General features: G+C 44.1%; 1 protein-coding gene across 1 annotated transcript in view; it reads left to right on the top strand.

Annotated features, from left to right (window-relative positions):
* LOC106581442 (uncharacterized) overlaps positions 1–23,754 on the top strand; it is a 132,960-nt gene that overhangs the window by 28,077 nt on the left and 81,129 nt on the right. The window contains exon 2 of the mRNA XM_014163506.3: positions 1,243–1,324. The gene's annotated coding sequence lies outside the window, so the exon portion shown is untranslated. The remainder of the gene's footprint in view (positions 1–1,242; positions 1,325–23,754) is intronic.

The following is a 23,754-nucleotide window of genomic DNA, read 5'->3' as shown; positions in this document are numbered from 1 at the left end:
TATAAGAGAAGAAATTCGTACTGCCCTGCCCACTTTACTGTTGAGCCAAGCAGAGGAAACTGCAGTTCTGAAATACATTAAAAAGCGTGAAGACTTCTGCCTGAAGACCATACACGCTGCAGCGTACATGTTGGACCCCAAGTATGCTAGCAAGCACATCCTGTCTGGTGCAGAGATCAACAAGGCCTATGGTGTCATCACTACCGTGTCTCGCCACCTTGGCCTGGATGAGGGCAAGGTTCTTGGCAGTCTGGCGAAGTGCACTTCCAAGCAAGGGCTTTGGGATGGAGATGCAATATGGCAGTCGTGCCAACATATCTCATCAGTCATCTGGTGGAAGGGACTTTGTGGATCTGAGGCTCTTTCCCCTGTTGCCTCCATCACCCTCCAAATCCCACTAACATCAGCCGCCTCAGAACGCAACTGGTCCTTGTTTGGGAACACACACACCAAAGCACGCAACAGGCTGACCAATAAAACATTGGCCCTTCTGGCCAATCCACCCATGATTGTGAGGGGATTTAGCCAGTGGTTGAAGGGGGAATTGGGCTTCCTGGGAAAATGCTGTTGGAGGTTGCAGCAGTAACCAAGGGGGCAGGGCTAGCAAAGGGTCAATTGCCACTCCTTGTTGCACACAACAAGCTTCCAGGGGATTAATGGCTGATTTTAAGATGAAATTGTCAACCCTGTTACTTTTTGGGGCATTTATTATAGTCTTCTTCTTTTTACCCTCTTGAGATGGAAAAAATGTGTTTTTTATTAAGTTGAACATGTGCTCTTTATGACAGAATGTTAAACTTCTGTCAAATTACACTTCTCAAAAGGATCGGAATATCCCTATTTACGTTGACCTGACAGACAAAAAATAAAATACGTTTCTACTTCTACCCTTTCTATAATTTCTCTACCTTCATATCTCCTCTCTCTCTCTCTCTCTCTCTCTCTCTCTCTCTCCCTCTATCTCTCTCTCGCTCTCTCTCTCGCTCTCTTTCTCCTTATCCCTCTTGCTCTTCTCTTCTTCTCCCTTCTTTTGAAGCACGCTCATGTTTCCCTTTCGTGCCGTTGTTTTCTTTCTCTGTCTCCGGTAGCCAGACAGACTGGATGGTTTCATCAGTCTTTCAGGTTTCTGGGTGCTGAAGTGATAGATGACTCTCTCATTCTATCTCCCTCTCTTTCCCCATTCCTGGGTGTAGAGTTATCTCTTTCCATCTCTCTCTCTCACTCTCTCTCTTCCTCTCACAGTGCTCAGGGAGGAGCTGAGGAGTGTGTGTGTCGAACTCCAGAGGATCAGGACGGAGAGAGAGAACGTGGAGCAGAAACTCATGTAAGTAGATATGCCATAAAGATGTACTTGCATGCGAGGCGTTTACACACACATACACGCAGACAAATACATCATGAACACATGCAAACAGCCAAATAAACAGCCAAATAAACAGCCCCTCCTGTGAGGCAGTTGGAATATGGAATGTGCTGTGGTGGAATAGAGCAGGTCAGAGTCAGCCTTGGATTTACAGTTCCTGTCTCCCAACCAATCACAGCAATGTCATAGGATTCAGGAAAGACATTTTCTGCATAACAGACCAACTAAACTGCTTTCGCAATAGCTAATGGGGATCCTAATAAAATACCAAACACCACATGACATCACCTAGACACGTACAACACTGTGACATTACACACGTCCTCAGGCTGGGGTTACACAAAGCAACTCTCACACAATTTGAGTTACAGTTGCAAGTGACATCATATCAAATCAAATTGTATTTGTCACATGCGCCGAATACAACAGGTGTAGACCTTACAGTGAAATGCTTACTTACAAGCCCTTAACCAACAATGCTTTAAGAGGTTTTTAAGAAGAAAAAAAAAGTGTTAATTAAAAAATAGGTAAGTAAAAAAGTTATTTTGCTGTTACATGAAGCAACTCAAACGCAATTGAAATCGCATGCAACAGCCAATCAAAGTGAAGCTGCTTGTTTGAGAATTCTAAACTCACCCCATGTCATCGGCTGCATTACATCGTGGTTTCACTAATTATTTGTTTATCCAACTGTTTGTTTATTGTAGCAAGGATATAGAAGAAATGTAGCCTGTACAATTTAGCTAGCTAGCCAAAATGACATTGCAAACACCAGCAACACCAACAAGCTAACCAAGCTAGCAACAAACTAAGCTAGCTAGCATAGTTCATCGTGGACAATTTCAGTTGAAATTGGTTAGGGAGAGGTTTGAGTTCACTTTCAAAATGAAATGTATTGACTGCAAAGCCATGTAGAATAATTTGCATACATCTCCTGTTGTGCTAGTCTCTGTTCTGTCATTGCGGGTTGTGCTGGGCAGCACTGACAGCTGTGTTGACATGACAACTGGGTCGATATTCTGAACCTTCAAATGGATCATGTGACAAAAGTGTTTGTTTTGATTGGCTGTTGCTTGCAACTAGTTGCACAAAGTTGCAAAGTTTCAACTGGATCTAACCAAGTTGCAGATGTGTTGCTGATTAGTTGCAGTGTGTTTCACTAAGCAATCAATAAGTTGTGTCGTATAACAGCAGCTTTAGAGTTATACTAGTCATGATGGGTTGGACCAGCCAGGCACAATACTTCAGACACTTCAAACTCTCTGCCTCTCGCATGCCTCCTGTGTGTCTCAACCAGACCAGCAGCTGTCTCTCTGTGTCTCAACCAGCAGCTGTCTCTCTGTGTCTCAACCAGACCACCAGCTATCTCTCTGTGTCTCAACCAGCAACTGTCTCTCTGTGTCTCAACCAGCAGCTGTCTCTCTGTGTCTCAACCAGACCACCAGCTATCTCTCTGTGTCTCAACCAGCAACTGTCTCTCTGTGTCTCAACTGGCAGCTGTCTCTCTGTGTCTCAACCAGCAGCTGTCTCTCTGTGTCTCAACCAGACCAGCAGCTGTCTCTCTGTGTCTCAACCAGCAGCTGTCTCCTTGTGTCTCAACCAGCAACTGTCTCCTTGTGTCTCAACCAGACCAGCAGCTGTCTCTCTGTGTCTCAACCAGCAGCTGTCTCCTTGTGTCTCAACCAGACCAGCAGCTGTCTCTCTGTGTCTCAACCAGCAGCTGTCTCCTTGTGTCTCAACCAGACCAGCAGCTGTCTCTCTGTGTCTCAACCAGCAACTGTCTCTCTGTGTCTCAACCAGCAGCTGTCTCTCTGTGCCTCGACCAGACCAGCAGCTGTCTCTCTGTGTCTCGACCAGACCAGCAGCTGTCTCTTTGGACTTTGGTCTGTCCTGCTGTATAGCATCCTTTCTATCCTTTTAACCTTATTCTCTCCTTGTGTGTTTTCCTTTCTTTGCCCCACCTATTCCTCCTCTCCTTCTCCAGCATCTGCTCTCCCTCGCTGTCTTTATTCTGATTGCTTCCTCTCTTTCTTCACTCCATCACCTCTTGATTTTCTCCATCCTCCTCTTTGGAGGGAATATAAAGGAACACAGCAGCCAGTGTAAAGTCACAGAGAGTTTCTGTGTTCCTGTTTAGATTCCGTGGAAGTGTGGCATTGTGGGTTCAGAATAGGTTCCGAATCAGGGAGTGTGTGTGTGGGCTGATAGCTCTGTTGGTTAAACGCTCTATCCATCTCTTTCATTCATGTCTCTGCTATCATAATAACTATCCATCTCCTTCATTAATGTCTCTGCTATCATAATAACTATCCATCTCCTTCATTAATGTCTCTGCTATCATAATAACTATCCATCTCCTTCATTAATGTCTCTGCTATCATAATAACTATCCATCTCTTTCATTCATGTCTCTGCTATCATAATAACTATCCATCTCTTTCATTAATGTCTCTGCTATCATAATAACTATCCATCTCCTTCATTAATGTCTCTGCTATCATAATAACTATCCATCTCCTTCATTAATGTCTCTGCTATCATAATAACTATCCATCTCTTTCATTCATGTCTCTGCTATCATAATAACTATCCATCTCTTTCATTAATGTCTCTGCTATCATAATAACTATCCATCTCCTTCATTAATGTCTCTGCTATCATAATAACTATCCATCTCTTTCATTCATGTCTCTGCTATCATAATAACTATCCATCTCTTTCATTCATGTCTCTGCTATCATAATAACTATCCATCTCTTTCATTCATATCTCTGCTATCGTAATAACTATCCATCTCTTTCATTCATATCTCTGCTATCATAATAACTATCCATCTCCTTCATTCATGTCTCTGCTATCATAATAACTATCCATCTCCTTCAGTCATGTCTCTGCTATCAAAATAACTATCCATCTCTTTCAGTCATGTCTCTGCTATCATAATAACTATCCATCTCTTTCATTCATGTCTCTGCTATCATAATAACTATCCATCTCTTTCATTCATGTCTCTGCTATCATAATAACTATCCATCTCTTTCATTCATGTCTCTGCTATCATAATAACCATCCATCTCCTTCATTCATGTCTCTGCTATCATAATAACTATCCATCTCCTTCAGTCATGTCTCTGCTATCATAATAACTATCCATCTCTTTCATTCATGTCTCTGCTATCATAATAACTATCCATCTCCTTCAGTCATGTCTCTGCTATCATAATAACTATCCATCTCTTTCATTCATGTCTCTGCTATCATAATAACTATCCATCTCCTTCAGTCATGTCTCTGCTATCATAATAACTATCCATCTCTTTCATTCATGTCTCTGCTATCATAATAACTATCCATCTCTTTCATTCATGTCTCTGCTATCATAATAACTATCCATCTCTTTCATTCATGTCTCTGCTATCATAATAACTATCCATCTCTTTCATTCATGTCTCTGCTATCAAAATAACTATCCATCTCCTTCAGTCATGTCTCTGCTATCAAAATAACTATCCATCTCCTTCATTCATGTCTCTGCTATCAAAATAACTATAAAATACACAATTTATCCTGCTTCATGTCTCCACTATCATAATTACTATAAAATACACCATTTAACCTGCTTCAGTCATATCTCTGCTATCATAAATACTATAAAATACACAGTTTATCCTTCCTTAGTGACGTGTCTTGTCCTAAAGGGAGGTCCCGCCAAACCAGAGACGCACACACACACACACACACACACACATGCATGCACACAACTAATGAACTATCATGGTCCAAACACAGTCGTGAAGAGGGCACAATTAAACCTTTTCACCCTCAGGAGACTGAAAAGATTTAGCATGGGTCCCCAGATCCTCAAAAACTTCTACTGCTGTACCATCGAGAGCATCCTGAGCAGTTGCATCACCACCTGGTATGGCAATTGCTCGGCATCTGAACGTAAGGCACTACAGAGGGTAGTGTGTATGGCCCAGTACATCGCTGGGGCCAAGCTTCCTGCCATCCAGGACCTACAGTTGAAAGTCGTAAGTTTACATACACTTAGGTTGGAGTCATTAAAACTCGTTTTTCAACCACTCCACAAATTTCTTGTTAACAAACTATAGTTTTGGCAAGTCGGTTAGGACATCTACTTTGTGCAATTTTTCCAACAATTGTTTACAGACAGATTATTTCACTTAAAATTCACTGTATCACAATTCCAGTGGGTCAGAAGTTTACATACACTAAGTTGACTGTGCCTTTAAACAGCTTGGAAAATTCCAGAAAATTATGTCATGGCTTTAGAAGCTTCTGATAGGCTAATTGACATAATTTCAGTCAATTGGAGGTGTACCTGTTGATGTATTTCAAGGCCTACCTTCAAACGCAGTGCCTCTTTGCTTGACATCATGGGAAAATCAAAAGAAATCAGCCAAGACCTCCGAAAAAAATTGTAGACCTCCACAAGTCTGGTTCATCATTGAGAGCAATTTCCAAACGCCTGAAGGTACCACGTTCATCTGTACAAACAATAGTATGCAAGTATAAACACCATGGGACCACGCAGCCGTCATACCGCTCAGGAAGGAGACGTGTTCTGTCTCCTAGAGATGAACGTACTTTTGTGCGAAAAGTGCAAATCAATCCCAGAACAACAGCAAAGGACCTTGTAAAGATGCTGGAGGAAACAGGTACAAAAGTGTCTATATCCTCAGTAAAACGAGTTCTATATCGACATAACCTGAAAGGCCGCTCAGCAAGGAAGAAGCCACTGCTCCAAAACTGCCATAAAAGAGTCAGGCTACGGTTTGCAACTGCACATGGGGACAAAGATCGTACTTTTTGGACAAATGTCCTCTGGTCTGATGAAAAAAATATATAATTGTTTGGCCATAATGACCATCATTATGTTTGGAGGAAAAAGGGGGAGTCTTGCAAGCCAAAGAACACCATCCCAACTGTGAAGCACGAGGGTGGCAGCATCATGTTGTGGGGGTGCTTTGCTGCAGGAGGGACTGATGCACTTCACAAAATAGATGGCATCATGAGGGTGAAAAATTATGTCGATATATTGAAGCAACATCTCAAGACATCAGTCAGGAAGTTGAAGCTTGGTCGCAAATGGGTCTTCTAAATGGACAATGACCCCAAGCATACTTCCAAAATTGCGGCAAAATGGCTTAAGGACAACAAAGTCAAGGTATTGGAGTGGCCATCACAAAGCCCAGACCTCAATCCTACTGAAATTGTGGGCAGAACTGAAAAAGCATGTGTGAGCAAGGAGGCCTACAAACCTGTTACAGTTGCACCAGCTCTGTCAGGAGGAATGGGCCAAAATTCACCCAACTTATTATGAGAAGCTTGTGGAAGGCTACCCGAAACGTTTGACCCAAGTTAAACAATTTAAAGGCAATGCTACCACATACTAATTGAGTGTATGTAAACTTCTGACCCGCTGGGAATATGATGAAAGAAATAAAAGCTGAAATAAATCATTCTCTCTACTATTATTCTGACATTTCACATTCTTAAAATAAAGTGGTGATCCTAACTGACCTAAGACAGGGAATTTTTACTAGGATTAAATGTCAGGGATTGTGAAAAATTAGTTTAAATGTATTTGGCTAAGGTGTATGTTAACTTCCGACTTCAACTGTATATAGTAGGCGGTCAGAGGAAAGCCCATAAAATTGTCAGAGACTCCAGTCACCCAAGTCATAGACTGTTTTCTCTACTACCGCACGGCAAGCGGTACCGGAGTGCCAGGTCTAGGACCAAAAGGCTCCTTAACAGCTTCTACCCCCAAGCCATAAGACTGCTGAACAATTAATCAAATGGGTTTATTATCTATGCATAGTCACTTCACCCGTACCTACATGTACAAATTACCTCAACTAACCTGTACCCCCACACACTGACTCGGTACCGGTACCCCCTGTATATAGCCTCCACACTGACTCGGTACCGGTAGCCCCTGTATATAGCCTCCACCCTGACTCGGTACCGGTACCCCCTGTATATAGCCTCCACACTGACTCGGTATCGGTAGCCCCTGTATATAGCCTCCACCCTGACTCGGTACCGGTACCCCCTGTATATAGCCTCCACCCTGACTCGGTACCGGTACCCCCTGTATATAGCCTCCACCCTGACTCGGTACCGGTACCCCCTGTATATAGCCTCCACCCTGACTCGGTACCGGTACCCCCTGTATATAGCCTCCACACTGACTCGGTACCGGTACCCCCTGTATATAGCCTCCACACTGACTCGGTACCGGTACCCCCTGTATATAGCCTCCACACTGACTCGGTACCGGTACCCCCTGTATATAGCCTCCACACTGACTCGGTACCGGTACCCCCTGTATATAGCCTCCACCCTGACTCGGTACCGGTACCCCCTGTATATAGCCTCCACCCTGACTCGGTACCGGTACCCCCTGTATATAGCCTCCACCCTGACTCGGTACCGGTACCCCCTGTATATAGCCTCCACCCTGACTCGGTACCGGTACCCCCTGTATATAGCCTCCACCCTGACTCGGTACCGGTACCCCCTGTATATAGCCTCCACACTGACTCTGTACCGGTACCCCCTGTATATAGCCTCCACCCTGACTCGGTACCGGTACCCCCTGTATATAGCCACGTTATTGTTATTTTCACTTTAGTCTATTTGGTAAATATTTTCTTAACTCTTCTTGAACTGCACTGTTGGTTAAAGGCTTGTAAGTAAGCATTTCACGGTAAGGTCTACACTTGTTGTATTCGGCGCATGTGACAAATAAAGTTTGATTTGATTTGAACTACGCAACTACAGAACAACCCCACCCAGCCACGGGCGCACATGGGCTCACCCGCACGGCATACAGGAATTATTTTAATATGGTAAATATCAGCCCGCCCTGATCATCAAGACCTGACAGTCTCAAGATTAACCACTCTTTATTCCACTAATGCTGTCTCCCTCCTCTTAGGGCTGCCTGAGCTGACAGTCTCAAGATAAACCACCCTTTATTCCACTAATGCTTTCTCCCTCCCCTTACATTCCTCCTCTCTGTTCCTGTCTTCCGCTGCTATACCCCTACATATCACCACTCCTGTCTTCTGCTGCTGTACCCCTACATATCACCACTCCTGTCTTCTGCTGCTGTACCCCTACATATCACCACTCCTGTCTTCTGCTGCTGTACCCCTACATATCACCACTCCTGTCTTCTGCTGCTGTACCCCTACATATCACCACTCCTGACTTCCAAATAATTTTCACCGTGTGTGGGAACATTTTTTGTGTGTGCTTGCGTGTATGTGTGATTTGGAGCTGTCATGTCTCTGCTGTGGCAGTGCCTGTCCCTCAGCCCTGAGATGTAATATGACAGAGGGGGAGTGGAGTTCCCTGTCAGACTGACTCTGGGAATGACACTCCTTCAGAATGATGAGTGACGCTCCCACCTCGCGTGCAGAACTAACCTCACTCTACGCTAATGCACCACTGCATGAGGTGTGTGTGTGTGTGTGTGTGTGTGTGTGTGTGTGTGTGTGTGTGTGTGTGTGTGTGTGTGTGTGTGTGTGTGTGTGTGTGTGTGTGTGTGTGTGTGTGTGTGTGTGTGTGTGTGTGTGTGTGTGTGTGTGTGTGTGTTTGTGCGTGCACTAGATTGTAATTTTCCATGAAATAAAATTGTGGGACATGCTTTACCTGTTTTTAAAATACTGGTATTTGAAGATGTTTCAAAAGTGTTAAACAAAACAGTTAAATATATTCAAAGTTAAATGTAGTGAAATAATTACTATATCAACCGTATAACTTTGGGTTGTGGGGCAATTTTTTTAGCTGTCACGCTATCTGTTCAATCTGAACAGATTCACAAATCATGGGAATTTGTTACGCTATGAAGATGTTGTCTCCCTCCGAGGCGCATGTTGCTAGGCAACTCCCCTTAGCATGCCTGCTCTCTCAGTGGCTAAAGCCAGTGTGAGAAACATGCTATGAAACTAAATTAATACTGCCTTATGACCCACAAAACGTATTTGTTAGATTAATGATAGTGTTGTTAAGACGACGAACTTTAAAACGTGATGTAGTTTTAGTGGAATTTGCAGTTGTTGTTGGTAAGTAATGAATCTGCTAGCTTCTGACATGACTTACTGCATCTTTAATAGAGGTAGGTGATGGGTTTACGAAAACAGCTTGATGCTTGGTTGCTGGAATATATATTTTTCCTGTTCCGATCTCAGATTTGAAAAGCAGAGAAATAGAGGAAGATTTCATACGCTCTAACTTTTTGTCTAAGTTGTTGGCAAAGTGGTTAAAGTAGCTGATTAGAATGTTGGGAGGCATGATGCCACAATGGGCCCTTTAGAATGCTGAGGAAATCCTGTAAAAGTGTATGGAGGACAAAAAGAAGGACACAAGTCTTAATAGTTTAAAAGGTATTAAAGACATCCAAAAGTTGTATGAAAGCACACTATTCAAGACCGATCTGCACGTTTTAAAGTTTGCATGACGTTTCTAGCTTAAACAGTGTAGGACGAGTAGCTTTAATTAAAAAAATAGAAGTATGACAAAGATTTAGAATAGGACGTTTGCTTTGCAAGTCCCACTACAAGTCCCACTTTGCAAGTCTCGTTCCACTCGGGAACGAGGAGATTGGGTTTATACAGGGAATGTGTGTGTGCACATGCAAGGGTGTGTGTGTGACTTGTGAGTGTGTCTGTGGAATGTGCGTGTCCATAGAGCCCAGGGATCAGAGTAAAGACCAGAGGATGAAGGGGATGTGTGGCGTTGCACGCGACTCAAGCACATGTTACAGACATATAGCTACCGCATCCCTGGAGACTACTGGCTCTTCCTAGATCTGTTTTTCTTCCTCATGTCCAAACTATAACCCTGGTCTACAGTAGTTGATGTGGGAATAGCTGTAGTTGTTAGATCTGAGCTGAAGTGTGTGTCCTCCTCGATGCTGAACCATATATTGTGATCAGTGGTTAGCATTACCAAGACACTGTCTGAACCATATATTGTGATCAGCGGTTAGCATTACCAAGACACTGTCGGAACCATATATTGTGATCAGCGGTTAGCATTACCAAGACACTGTCTGAACCATATATTGTGATCAGTGGTTAGCATTACCAAGACACTGTCTGAACCATATATTGTGATCAGTGGTTAGCATTACCAAGACACTGTCTGAACCATGTATTGAGATCAGTAGTTAGCCTAACCATTTTTACATTTTACATTTTAGTCATTTAGCAGACGCCCTTATCCAGAGCGACTTACAGTAGTGAATGCATACATTTCATTTCATACATTATTTTTCTGTGCTGGCCCCCCGTGGGAATCGAACCCACAACCCTGGTGTTGCAAACACCATGCTCTACCAACTGAGCTACAGGGAAGGCTAAATCTACCCGCAGGTGTCCATTTTACATTTACATTTTAGTCATTTTTAGCAGACGCTCTTATCCAGAGCGACTGTACAGGAAGCTGAATCATGTATGGAGATCGGTAGTTAGCCTAACCAGGAATCTGTCTAAACCATGTATTGAGAGTAGTAGTTAGCCTAACCAGGAAGCTTAACCATGTATGAAAATCAGTAGTTAACCTAACCAGGAATCTGTCTACTGATCCTCTGGTTATGATGTTGACCCCTCATCAAAGAGTTGTGGCTGGGACATCATGACTTTGTGTTCCTACTCACAGAGTTCTGTTTGGGAAGATGGTGCCGTTCTGAATGGACCCAACTTTTCTATTTTTTGTTACTTTTTTGGGCGTTTCTTTTTTTTTAATGATCGACAAGAACTCTTTAACATCAGATTGGCAGTTACTAACCTCAATGCCGGCTTCAACTTCGACTTTGACTCATCTGCCCTGGGCTCTTTGTGTATTCCGATACAGTTTTCCGGCTATCCAATAGGAAACGCAGGCGAAGAAGAACCAGGAGAGGGGGAGGTTCAGGTGATGGTAAAACTGGCTACCTCTTCCCTCTATCCTATTGGCCAATGTACAGTCACTTGATACAAATATGGATGCCCTCTGATCACGGATTTGCTACCAACGGGACTCTTGTAACTGCAATATTCTCAGCTTTTCTGATACATGGCTTTCAGACAAGATAACCCCCATGGCTATCCAAGTCGATGGATTCTCCATCCACCAAGCAAACAGGACATTGGATTCAGGGAAATCGAGGGAGAGAGGTATGCCTCTTCATCAACAGCAAATGGTTTGTTGACTCTAGCGCAGTGGAAGTCTCGACCCATTGTTCACCCGTCTTGGAATACCTGACGGTCTCAAAGCCATCAGACTGTTAAACACTAACACTGAGAGGCTGCAGCCTACATACGGACTCAAATCATTGGCCACTTTAATAAATGGATCACTAGTCACTTTAAATAATGCCACTTTAATAATGTTTACATATCTTACATTACTCATGTCATATATATATATATATATATATATATATATATATATATATATATATATATATATATATATATATATATATATATATACTGTATTTATATACCATCTATTGCATCTTGCCAATGCCGCTCGGCCATATTTCATCCATATATTTATATGTACATATTCTTATTCCATCCCTTTACATTTGTGTGTATAAGGTAGTTGTTGTGGAATTGTTAGATTACTTGTTAGATATTACTGCACTGTCGGAACTAGAAGCACAAGCACTTCACTTCACTCGCATTAACATCTGCTAACCGTGTGTATGTGACCAATAACAATGTGATTTGATTTGATTTGGTCAAATGCCAACCCTTCTACCACCCAAGAGAGTTTTCATCTGTTGACTGCAGTATATATTCCACTTCAGGATATTACAGTACAAATCACAAGCTGGCAGTTAACGAACTGTACGAGGCTATAAACAAGCAGGAAACTATGCACACGGAGGCTGCTTTCCTTGTTGCCGGTGATTTTATTTCCGCGTCATTAAGACATATAATGCCCAACATCAATCCACACGTCTCCTTTGCCACTTTTGGCTATAAAGTCCTAGATCACTGTTACTCTACCCATAAGCAAATATACAAAGCCCCCTCCAACTCCCTTCGGCAAATCAGATCATGACTCTATACTCCTGCTTCCTGTTTACAACGAGAAGCTCAAACAGGAAGTACTCGTGAAGCGCTCCGTAAAGAAATGGTCCTCTGTTTCGGAGTCTATGCTACAAGACTTCTTTGCTAGCACTGACTAGAATATGTTCCGGGACTCCGCCGATAGCATTGAAGAGGTAACCCCCTACGTCTTATGCTTCCTTAGGAAATGCATCACCGACATTGTCCCCACAGTGAAGTTTCGCTGCTTCCCCAATCTAAAGAGTTGGCGCTGAGCTAAAGGACATGGCTTTTTGCAGCTAACCCCAAAGTTACGGCTGAGGACACAAACACCTACAGGTGAAGTCGGAAGTTTACATACACTTAGGTTGGAGTCATTGAAACCGGTTTCTTGTTAATAAACTATAGTTTTGGCAAGTCAGTTAGGACATCTACTTTGTGCATGACACAAGTCATTTTTCCAACAATTGTATACCTAGACAGATAATTTCACTTATAATTCACTGTATCACAATTCCAGTGGGTCAGAAGTTTACATACACTAAGTTGACTGTGCCTTTAAACAGCTTGGGAAATTCCAGAAAATTATGTCATGGCTTTAGAAGCTTCTGATAGGCTAATTGACATCATTTGAGTCAATTGGAGGTGTACCTGTGGATGTATTTCAAGGCTTACCTTCAAACTCAGTGCCTCTTTGCTTGACATCATGGAGAAATCTAAAGAAATCAGCCAAGACCTCAGAAAAACAATTGTAGACCTCCACAAGTCTGGTTCATCCTTGGGAGCAATTCTCAAACACCTGAAGATACCACGTTCATCTGTACAAAGAATAGTACGCAAGTATAAACACCATGGGACCACGCAGCCGTCATACCGCTCAGGAAGGAGACTCGTCTCCTAGAGATGAACGTACTTTTGTGCGAAAAGTGCAAATCAATCCCAGAACAGCAGCAAAGGACCTTGTGAAGATGATGGAGGAAACGGGTACAAAAGTATCTATATCCACAGTAAAACGAGTTCTATATCGAGATAACCTGAAAGGCCGCTCAGCAAGGAAGAAGCCACTGCTCCAAAACTGCCATAAAAAAAGCCAGACTACGGGTTGCAACTGCACAAAGATGGCCCTTTTTGGAGAAATGTCTTCTGGTCTGATGAAACAAAAATAGAACTGTTTGGCCATAATGACCATCGTTATGTTTGGAGGAAAAAGGGGGAGGCTTGCAAGCCGAAGAACACCATCCCAACCGTAAAGCACGCGGGTGGCAGCATCATGTTGTGGGGGTGCTTTGCTGCAGGAGGGACTGGTGCACTTCACAAAATAGATGGCATCATGAGGGTGGAAAATTAGGTGGATATATTGAAGCAACATTTCAAGACGTCAGTCAGGAAGTTAATGCTTGGTTGCAAATGGGTTTTCCAAATGGACAATGACCCCAAGCATACTTCCAAAGTTGTAGCAAAAGCGTGTGCGAGCAAGGAGGCCTACAAACCTGACTCAGTTATACCAGCTCTGTCAGGAGGAATGGGACAAAATTCACCTGAGACAAGGCCGAGCATAGCCCACAACGATATCCGCCACGGCACAGCCCAAAGGGGGGCGCCAACCCAGACAGGAAGACCACGACAGTGACTCAACACACTCAAGTGACGCACCCCTCTTAGGGACGGCATTGAAGAGCACCAGTAGGCCAGTGACTCAGCCCCTGTAATAGGGTTAGAGGCAGAGAATCCTAGTGGAGAGAGGGGAACCGGCCAGGCAGAGACAGCAGGGGCGATTCGTTGCTCCAGTGCCTTTCCATTCACCTTCACACTCCTGGGCCAGACTACACTCAATCTTAGACCTACTGAAGAGATGAGTCTTCAATAAAGACTTAAAGGTTGAGACCGAGTCTGCGTCTCTCACATGGATAGGCAGACCACTCCATAAAAATTGAGCTCTATAGGAGAAAGCCCTGCCTCCAGCTGTTTGCTTAGAAATTCTAGGGACAATAAGGAGGCCTGCGTCTTGTGACCGTAGCATACGTGTAGGTATGTACGGCAGGACAAAATCGGAATGATAGGTACGAACAAGCCCATGTAATGCTTTGTCGGTTAGCAGTAAAACCTTGAATTCAGCCCTAGCCTTAACAGGAAGCCAGTAGAGAGGCTTTATGGTTCTTGTCAAGATTCTAGCAGCTGTGTTTAGCACTAACAAAAATTTATTTTGTGCTTTATTCCGGGTAGGTGGAAAGTAGAGCATTGCAGTAGTCTAATATAGAAGTGACAAAAGCATGGATTAATTTTGGACTGAAGGTTTCTAATTGTTGCAATGTTACGTAGATGGAAAAAAAGCTGCCCTTGAAACAGTCTTGATATGTTCGTCAAAAGAGAGATCAGGGTCCAGAGTAACGCTGAGATCCTTCACAGTTTTATTTGAGACGACTGTACAACCATCATTATTAATTGTCAGATTCAACAGAAGATCTCTCTGTTTCTTGGGACCTAGAACAAGCATCTCTGTTTTGTCCGAGTTTAAAAGTAGAAGGTTTGCAGCCATCCACTTTCTTATGTCTGAAACACAGGCTTCCAGCGAGGACAATTTTGGGGCTTCACCATGTTTCATCGAAATGTACAGCTGTGTGTCATCCGCATAGCAGTGAAAGTTAACATTATGTTTTTGAATGACATCCCCAAGAGGTAAAATATATAGTGAAAACAATAGTGGTCCTAAAACGGAACCTTGAGGAACACCGAAATCTACAGTTGATTTGTCAGAGGACAAACCATCCACAGAGACAAACTGATATCTTTCCAACAGATAAGATCTAAACCAGGCCAGAACTTGTCCGTGTAGACCAATTTGGGTTTCCAATCTCTCCAAAAGAATGTGGTGATCGATGGTATCAAAAGCAGCACTAAGGTCTAGGCGCACGAGGACAGATGCAGAGCCTCGGTCTGATACCATAAAAAGGTAATTTTCCACCTTCACAAGTGCAGTCTCAGTGCTATGATGGGGTCTAAAACCAGACTGAAGCATTTCGTATACATTGTTTGTCCATAGGAAGGCAGTGAGTTGCTGCGCAACAGCTTGTTCAATTTTCTTTTGACAGGAATGGGAGATTCGATATAGGCCGATAGTTTTCTATATTTTCTGGGTCAAGGTTTGGCTTTTTCAAGAGAGGCTTTATTACTGCCACTTTTAGTGAGTTTGGTACACATCCGGTGGATAGAGAGACGTTTTTTATGTTCAACATAGGAGGGCCAAGCACAGAAAGCAGCTCTTTCTGTAGTTTAGTTGGAATAGGGTCCAGTATGCAGCTTGAAGTTTTAGAGGCCATGATTATTTTCATCATTGTGTTAAGAGATATATATAGTACTAAAACACTTGAGTGTCTCCCTTGATCCTAGGTCCTGACAGAGTTGTGCATACTCAGGACAGCTGTGCTTTGGAGGAATACGCAGATTTAAAGAGGAGTCCGTAATTTGCTTTCTAATTATCATGATCTTTTCCTCGAAGAAGTTACGGTTATCTTGCTCTCAGAGACCAACGAGATTTAAGGTTTTTAATCAGGTCAACACTCCTAAGGCCGTGGGGCCTGTGACGATGAGACAGCCTACAAGGAGAAGGTCAGTGACTTATTTTCCCGGCACCGCACTGCCAAGTCACTGACCTTCTCCTTGTAGGCTGTCTCACCGTCACAGGCCCCACGGCCTTAGGAGTGTTGACCGGCACCGCACTGCCAAGTCACTGACCTTCTCCTTGTAGGCTGTCTCATCATATATATATATACGCACACATACACATACAGTCTGCATATAGCTACTGACCCTGGAACTGACCCTGTATATAGCTACTGACCCTGCATATAGTTACTGACCCTGTATATAGCTACTGACCCTGGAACTGACCCTGTATATAGCTACTGACCCTGGAACTGACCCTGTATATAGCTACTGACCCTGGAACTGACTCTGCATATAGCTACTGACCCTGGAACTGACCCTGTATATAACTACTGACCCTGCGTACAGCTACTGACCCTGGAACTGACCCTGTATATAGCTACTGACCCTGGAACTGACCCTGTATATAGCTACTGACCCTGGAACTGACCCTGCATATAGCTACTGACCCTGGAACTGACCCTGCATATAGCTACTGACCCTGGAACTGACTCTGCATATAGCTACTGACCCTGGAACTGACCCTGTATATAGCTACTGACCCTGGAACTGACCCTGTATATAGCTACTGACCCTGGAACAGACCCTGCATATAGCTACTGACCCTGGAACTGACCCTGTATATAGCTACTGACCCTGGAACTGACCCTGCATATAGCTACTGACCCTGTATATAGCTACTGACCCTGTATATAGCTACTGACCCTGGAACTGACCCTGCATATAGCTACTGACCCTGGAACTGACCCTGTATATAGCTACTGACCCTGGAACTGACCCTGCATATAGCTACTGACCCTGGAACTGACCCTGTATATAGCTACTGACCCTGGAACTGTCCCTGTATATAGCTACTGACCCTGTATATAGCTACTGACCCTGTATATAGCTACTGACCCTGGAACTGACCCTGCATATAGCTACTGACCCTGGAACTGACCCTGCATATGGCTTCTGACCCTGGAACTGACTCTGCATATGGCTACTGACCCTGGAACTGACTCTGCATATGGCTAACTTACTTTCTCATTTCACTGTACTAGTGTGTTATATCAAATCAAAGTGTTGGTGGGTGCACAGCATAAAACAGGTGTAAACATTACAGTGAAATGCTTACTTACAAGTTCTTATTGTGTGTGTGTGTCTGTGCCTGTGTGCACCTGTCTGATAGCTTGGTGATGAACTACAGTGACAACTCCTCTCTGCCATTCCTTTGATTCTGAAAGATCAAGTAAAGTACCAGTGTTTGTGTGGGACATGTGTTACCATGACAACTGCACAACCTCTGACCTCGACGTCAGAAGTCATTGCTCCACACCTTTTGTGTTCCTGTGGAACCTGCCTGTTGCTGTGGAAACACACACATGTCAGGAACAGTTTGGGGCGAGTTTTAGAGACACGCTTGGAATCTAGATGAGCTGAGCCGTGAAATCTGATCAGTATGCCTGTCAAAGAGAGTGACTCAGAACAATTTGTTTGTTTCCTTAAGGAACGCAGTGTGTAAACCGCAAACACACATACACACGCATAGATTCACAAACACTCAAATGCACTCAGACACGCGCGCGCACACACACACACACACACACACACACACACACACACACACACACACACACACACACACACACACACACACACACACACACACACACACACACACACACACACACACACACACACACACACACACACACACACACACACACACACACACACACACTCACTCTGACACCGGCACAAAAACAACACAATCAACACAAACCGATTTATGCTCCATTTGTTCCTCATTACTGAGCTTCAAACAGAATCCCACATCACCATTATCATACATGAGGGAGAGGGGGGGAGAGAGAGAGAGAGGGGATGGGAGAGGGAGAGGGGAGAGAGAGAGAGAGAGAGAGAGAGGGGGGGGAGAGGGGGAGGGAGGGGGGGAGAGAGAGAGCGACAGAGAGACAGAGACAGAGTATGTGTGAGGTGAGAAAAGAGAGCTGGGAAAAGACCTCTCCATAGAACAAACAGCTGAGTGAGAGGATCCATTTAAATGTCCCATAGACTGACCATCTGAGTGAGAGGAGGACATAAGGGTTCACCTCATTATCTGGACCCAGTGCACATCACGAACATGCTGGCTTATCATCAATCTGTCATCCTGCTAATAACACACCACTAAGATGATCTAGGTAATTAGCTAGCTAAAACAGCTCAACCCCTCTCTCCCTGGTGTCGGTCATTAGCTAGCTGAAACAGTTCAACCCCTCTCTCCCTGGTGGTCAGCCGTTAGCTAGCTGAAACAGCTCAACCCCTCTCTCCCTGGTGGTCAGCCGTTAGCTAGCTGAAACAGCTCAACCCCTCTCTCCCTGGTGGTCAGCCGTTAGCTAGCTGAAACAGCTCAACCCCTCTCTCCCTGGTGGTCAGCCGTTAGCTAGCTGAAACAGCTCAACCCCTCTCTCCCTGGTGGTCAGCCATTAGCTAGCTGAAACAGCTCAACCCCTCTCTCCCTGGTGGTCAGCCGTTAGCTAGCTGAAACAGCTCAACCCCTCTCTCCCTGGTGGTCAGCCGTTAGCTAGCTGAAACAGCTCAACCCCTCTCTCCCTGGTGGTCAGCCGTTAGCTAGCTGAAACAGCTCAACCCCTCTCTCCCTGGTGGTCAGCCGTTAGCTAGCTGAAACAGCTCAACCCCTCTCTCCCTGGTGGTCAGCCATTAGCTAGCTGAAACAGCTCAACCCCTCTCTCCCTGGTGGTCAGCCGTTAGCTAGCTGAAACAGCTCAACCCCTCTCTCCCTGGTGGTCAGCCATTAGCTAGCTGAAACAGCTCAACCCCTCTCTCCCTGGTGGTCAGCCGTTAGCTAGCTGAAACAGCTCAACCCCTCTCTCCCTGGTGGTCAGTCATTAGCTAGCTGAAACAGCTCAACCCCTCTCTCCCTGGTGGTCGGTCATTAGCTAGCTGAAACAGCTCAACCCCTCTCTCCCTGGTGGTCAGTCATTAGCTAGCTGAAACAGCTCAACCCCTCTCTCCCTGGTGTCGGTCATTAGCTAGCTGAAACAGCTCAACCCCTCTCTCCCTGATGGTTGGTCATTAGTAGGACAAGACACAATCTGGAAATAATTTGAGAGCAACAACACAGATCAATTAAAATCTTACAAAAACAGTTTGATCAACTGGATCTAGACAGCAGTGTAAAGGTATTGATACGAGGAGAGGAGGATCTAGACAGCAGTGTAAAGGTATTGATACGAGGAGAGGAGGATCTAGACAGCAGTGTAAAGGTATTGATACATGGAGAGGAGGATCTAGACAGCAGTGTAAAGGTATTGATACAAGGAGAGGAGGATCTAGACAGCAGTGTAAAGGTATTGATACGAGGAGAGGAGAGGAGAGGAGGGAGGTCTAGACAGCAGTGTAAATGTATTGATACATGGCGAGGAGGATCTAGACAGCAGTGTAAAGGTATTGATACATGGCGAGGAGGATCTAGACAGCAGTGTAAAGGTATTGATACAAGGAGAGGAGGATCTAGACAGCAGTGTAAAGGTATTGATACGAGGAGAGGAGAGGAGGATCTAGACAGCAGTGTAAAGGTATTGATACGAGGAGAGGAGAGGAGGATCTAGACAGCAGTGTAAAGGTATTGATACGAGGAGAGGAGAGGAGGATCTAGACAGCAGTGTAAAGGTATTGATACGAGGAGAGGAGAGGAGGATCTAGACAGCAGTGTAAAGGTATTGATACGAGGAGAGGAGAGGAGGATCTAGACAGCAGTGTAAAGGTATTGATACGAGGAGAGGAGAGGAGGATCTAGACAGCAGTGTAAAGGTATTGATACGAGGAGAGGAGTGTGGATTCCATCTGTCATTGATCACCAGCAGCAGGTCTAGATCTCTGCCTCAACACACTGCTTCCTCCAATTCAAACTGCCTCTGCCTCAACACACTGCTTCCTCCAATCCAGACTGCCTCTGCCTCAACACACTGTTTCCTGATGTCTGGACTGCCTCTGCCTCAACACACTGTTTCCTGATGTCTGGACTGCCTCTGCCTCAACACACTGTTTCCTGATGTCTGGACTGCCTCTGCCTCAACACACTGTTTCCTGATGTCTGGACTGCCTCTGCCTCAACACACTGTTTCCTGATGTCTGGACTGCCTCTGCCTCAACACACTGTTTCCTGATGTCTGGACTGCCTCTGTCTGAAAACATTGTTTCCTCCAATCCAGACTGCCTCTGCCTCAACACACTACTTCCTCTAGTCCAGACTGCCTCTGCCTCAACACACTACTTCCTCCAATCCAGACTGCCTCTGCCTCAACACACTACTTCCTCTAGTCCAGACTGCCTCTGCCTGAACACTGCTTCTTCCAGTCCAGACTGCCTCTGCCTCAACACACTGCTTCTTCCAGACTGCCTCAACACACTGCTTCTTCCAGTCCAGACTGCCTCTGCCTGAACACTGCTTCTTCCAGTCCAGACTGCCTCTGCCTCAACACACTGCTTCTTCCAGACTGCCTCAACACACTGCTTCTTCCAGTCCAGACTGCCTCAACATACTGCTTCCTCAACACACTGCTTCCTCCAGTCCAGACTGTCTCTGCCTCAACACACTGCTTCCTCTGCCTCAACACAGGGAAGGGGCCAGGATGAAAGGGGGGATTATAGGAGAGAGATGAAAGTGAGAAGGTGGCAGGGAGCTAGAGAGATAAGAGGACGAGGGAATGTGGACGAGTGGAAGAAAGCAAGCAATGTTTGTTATCTTCATGTGGTGGTGCATGTGTGTTTTTGTACGTTTAGGGAGCCAGTAGAACATTTGGAGAGACAGAAGAACGTTTGGAGAGACAGAAGAACATTTGGAGAGACAGAAGAACATTTGGAGAGACAGAAGAACATTTGGAGAGACAGAAGAACATTTGGAGAGACAGAAGAACGTTTGGAGAGACAGAAGAACGTTTGGCGAGACAGAAGAACATTTGGAGAGACAGAAGAACATTTGGAGAGACAGAAGAACATTTGGAGAGACAGAAGAACATTTGGAGAGACAGAAGAACGTTTGGCGAGACAGAAGAACATTTGGAGAGACAGAAGAACATTTGGAGAGGCAGAAGAACATTTGGAGAGACAGATAGAGAGAGAGAAAGGGCCATGTTATCTTGGGTCTTTTCTACAATATCTTGCTCCTGGCCTGACCCCTCTCTCAGGACTCCATGACCTGACCGCTGTCACAAATATACTCCTCCTCTTCCCCTTCTCTCCTCTCATTTCATCCCTTTTTGTCATAATGCACCTTTTCTCTCGATCCATTTGCTGCATCTGATCATATTAACACCACTCCTCTTCTATCATACCTTTCTATCAAACCGTCTCCCTCCTCCCTTTCACTCAATTCCATATCTCATTCTTCCCTGGTAGTGGTATCTGCCATGTGAGTGGAGTGGAGAGGCAGTCACAAGGTTAGGTTAACCTGCTGTTTGATAGGGCTGTGGCCAATGTGACATGCTGCTATCTCTGCTTACAATAACACACAACAATGAGAGAGAGAGAGAGAGAGAGAGAGAGATGTTATGTTATGTTGATGGGGGTGTGGGAACCATCCTTAACACTCTACTCCATTAAACACACACATGTGCACTCTGTCTCATGTATCATGTGTGGTGTTAATGAAGACAGCAGTTCTAATCTGAGCTCTTGTCGGGAGACATGGGAGAGATATGCCTCAGCGTGCCGAGGGTAGGGGGAGGTGGGGGGACGTAGGAGAAACAAACAAGCCCAGTTGGGAGCCACCTCCCATGCATGCCAACTCTGACCTTGGGAGAGAGGGGGAAAGAGATGCACAGGAAGAGAAACAAGGAGAGAGGGAAGGAAAACAGATGAGTCAAATGTCTATAAAAAATAAAAGAGGGGGAGAAAGCCCAGGCCAAGAAATAAAAATGAGGAAAGGGAGATTGGACTGTTGCTGCAAAAGGTGGCTCTACAAAGTATTGACTTGGGGGGGTGACTAGTTATGCACTCAAGTTTCAGTTTTTTGTCTTATTTCTTGTTTGTTTCACAATAAAAATATTTTGCATCTTCAAAGTGGTAGGCATGTTGTGTAAATCAAATGATTCAAACCCCCCAAAAAATCTATTTTAATTCCAGGTTATAAGGCAACAAAATAGGAAAAATACAAAGGGGGGTGAATACTTTCGCAAGCAACTGTAGTTCATTATTATGGATGTATTCAAATAAATGCCAGTAGAAAACAGCTTAAACAAATGCAAATGGCTGGCTGCACTGTTTGATGTGACTGTGTTAGCCCAAGACTGTGTTAGCCCCCAGCATGACAATGCAGCCCGGTCTCATAGACTAGACGTAACAGAAACAGGGACACTGAAATCAGTATGATATGTTACGTTTGGTATGGTTACATAAGACATAAGGTTACTTAAAGGGGAATGGAAACACTAGGCTTTAGAACACCAGCTAACTGGAACTGAATCGCCACATTGCCATTGTTGAATCACTGGCAGGATTTCCCCAAAATGTCTTAAGTCACAAAACTGTCTGGAAGACCATGAACTCTGCGTGCAATAATGAGAAAAAAATTGCTGGTTTCAAAACATATATGAAAAGATGATACATATTTGAAAGCTGAGAAACAGCCCTTTCAAATGATACGACGTACAATAGCACCACATCAATCAAATGGCAATCAGTCAAGAAAAAAACACCTGTGAAAATGTGTATCACATACAAAAATTAACGCTTTCCTCAAACAAATGCCATTTACACAACTTCTAATGAACATAGAGAATAGCTTAAAGCATAGTTGAGTCTTTGTTATTTTGTAAGAATTGAAAATCCTTAAATCAGAATGAAAAGCCTTTTACTGTGAATGAGTTACAGCAGTTTTAGTGAACAGTGGTATTTTTCAATGGAATGTTCCTTTATGAGACACTTTTATTTATGGATTGTATATTAAACACCGATCTGAACCAAAACATATTACAAATGCCATTTAGTCTTACATATGATAAGGAAAGAAATACACAAGTAATATAAAAGTCATAAATCAATAACTTTATTGAAATAACTTTCTTTATGGGAATACAGTGTCTCAATCAAGCCTGAAAACAAAGTTCAAGCTACATCGAAAGTTGTAATTAAAAAGTATGATAACAATAAGGCATATCATAACAATAATTGGCTTTTACAACTTAATTTAATCTGTATGTACATTCCACTAGGCCTGTAGCCTAATACAGGAAGAGTCAAAATGGGAACAAATTTAACGCATGCAGAGGAGGTGAAATGACCAGTGACAATCTGAGCTACTGGGTGAAGACTACAAGTCCCTTTAATAGAGCCTATGTCTGCAATAAGTCAAACTCACTGGATTACCACAACCTAAAACAATTTCGGTCCCCTACGATGCAAAACTGCTTGCCCTGGCATTCTGGTTCCAGAAGCAAGGTGACACCAATTGGTGCACCCTACGTGCTAAAAGTCCAACCTCAAAACATAAATGGAAAAACCAAAACCTGTAACACCAATGACATACAGTGAGTACCATAATTCCTTGGACAGTGACCATTTTTTTTCTTATTTTGGTTCTGTACTCTAGCACTTTGAGTTTGAAAGGATACAATGACAATGAGGGTGAAGTGCAGACTGTCAGCT

The sequence above is a fragment of the Salmo salar genome, chromosome 20 (assembly GCF_965601325.2).
Source record: "Salmo salar chromosome 20, fSalSal1, whole genome shotgun sequence".
Classification (NCBI taxonomy): domain Eukaryota; kingdom Metazoa; phylum Chordata; class Actinopteri; order Salmoniformes; family Salmonidae; genus Salmo; species Salmo salar.
Note: the sequence above shows the minus strand (reverse complement) of the source record. Positions and strands in the feature narration are given on the sequence as shown.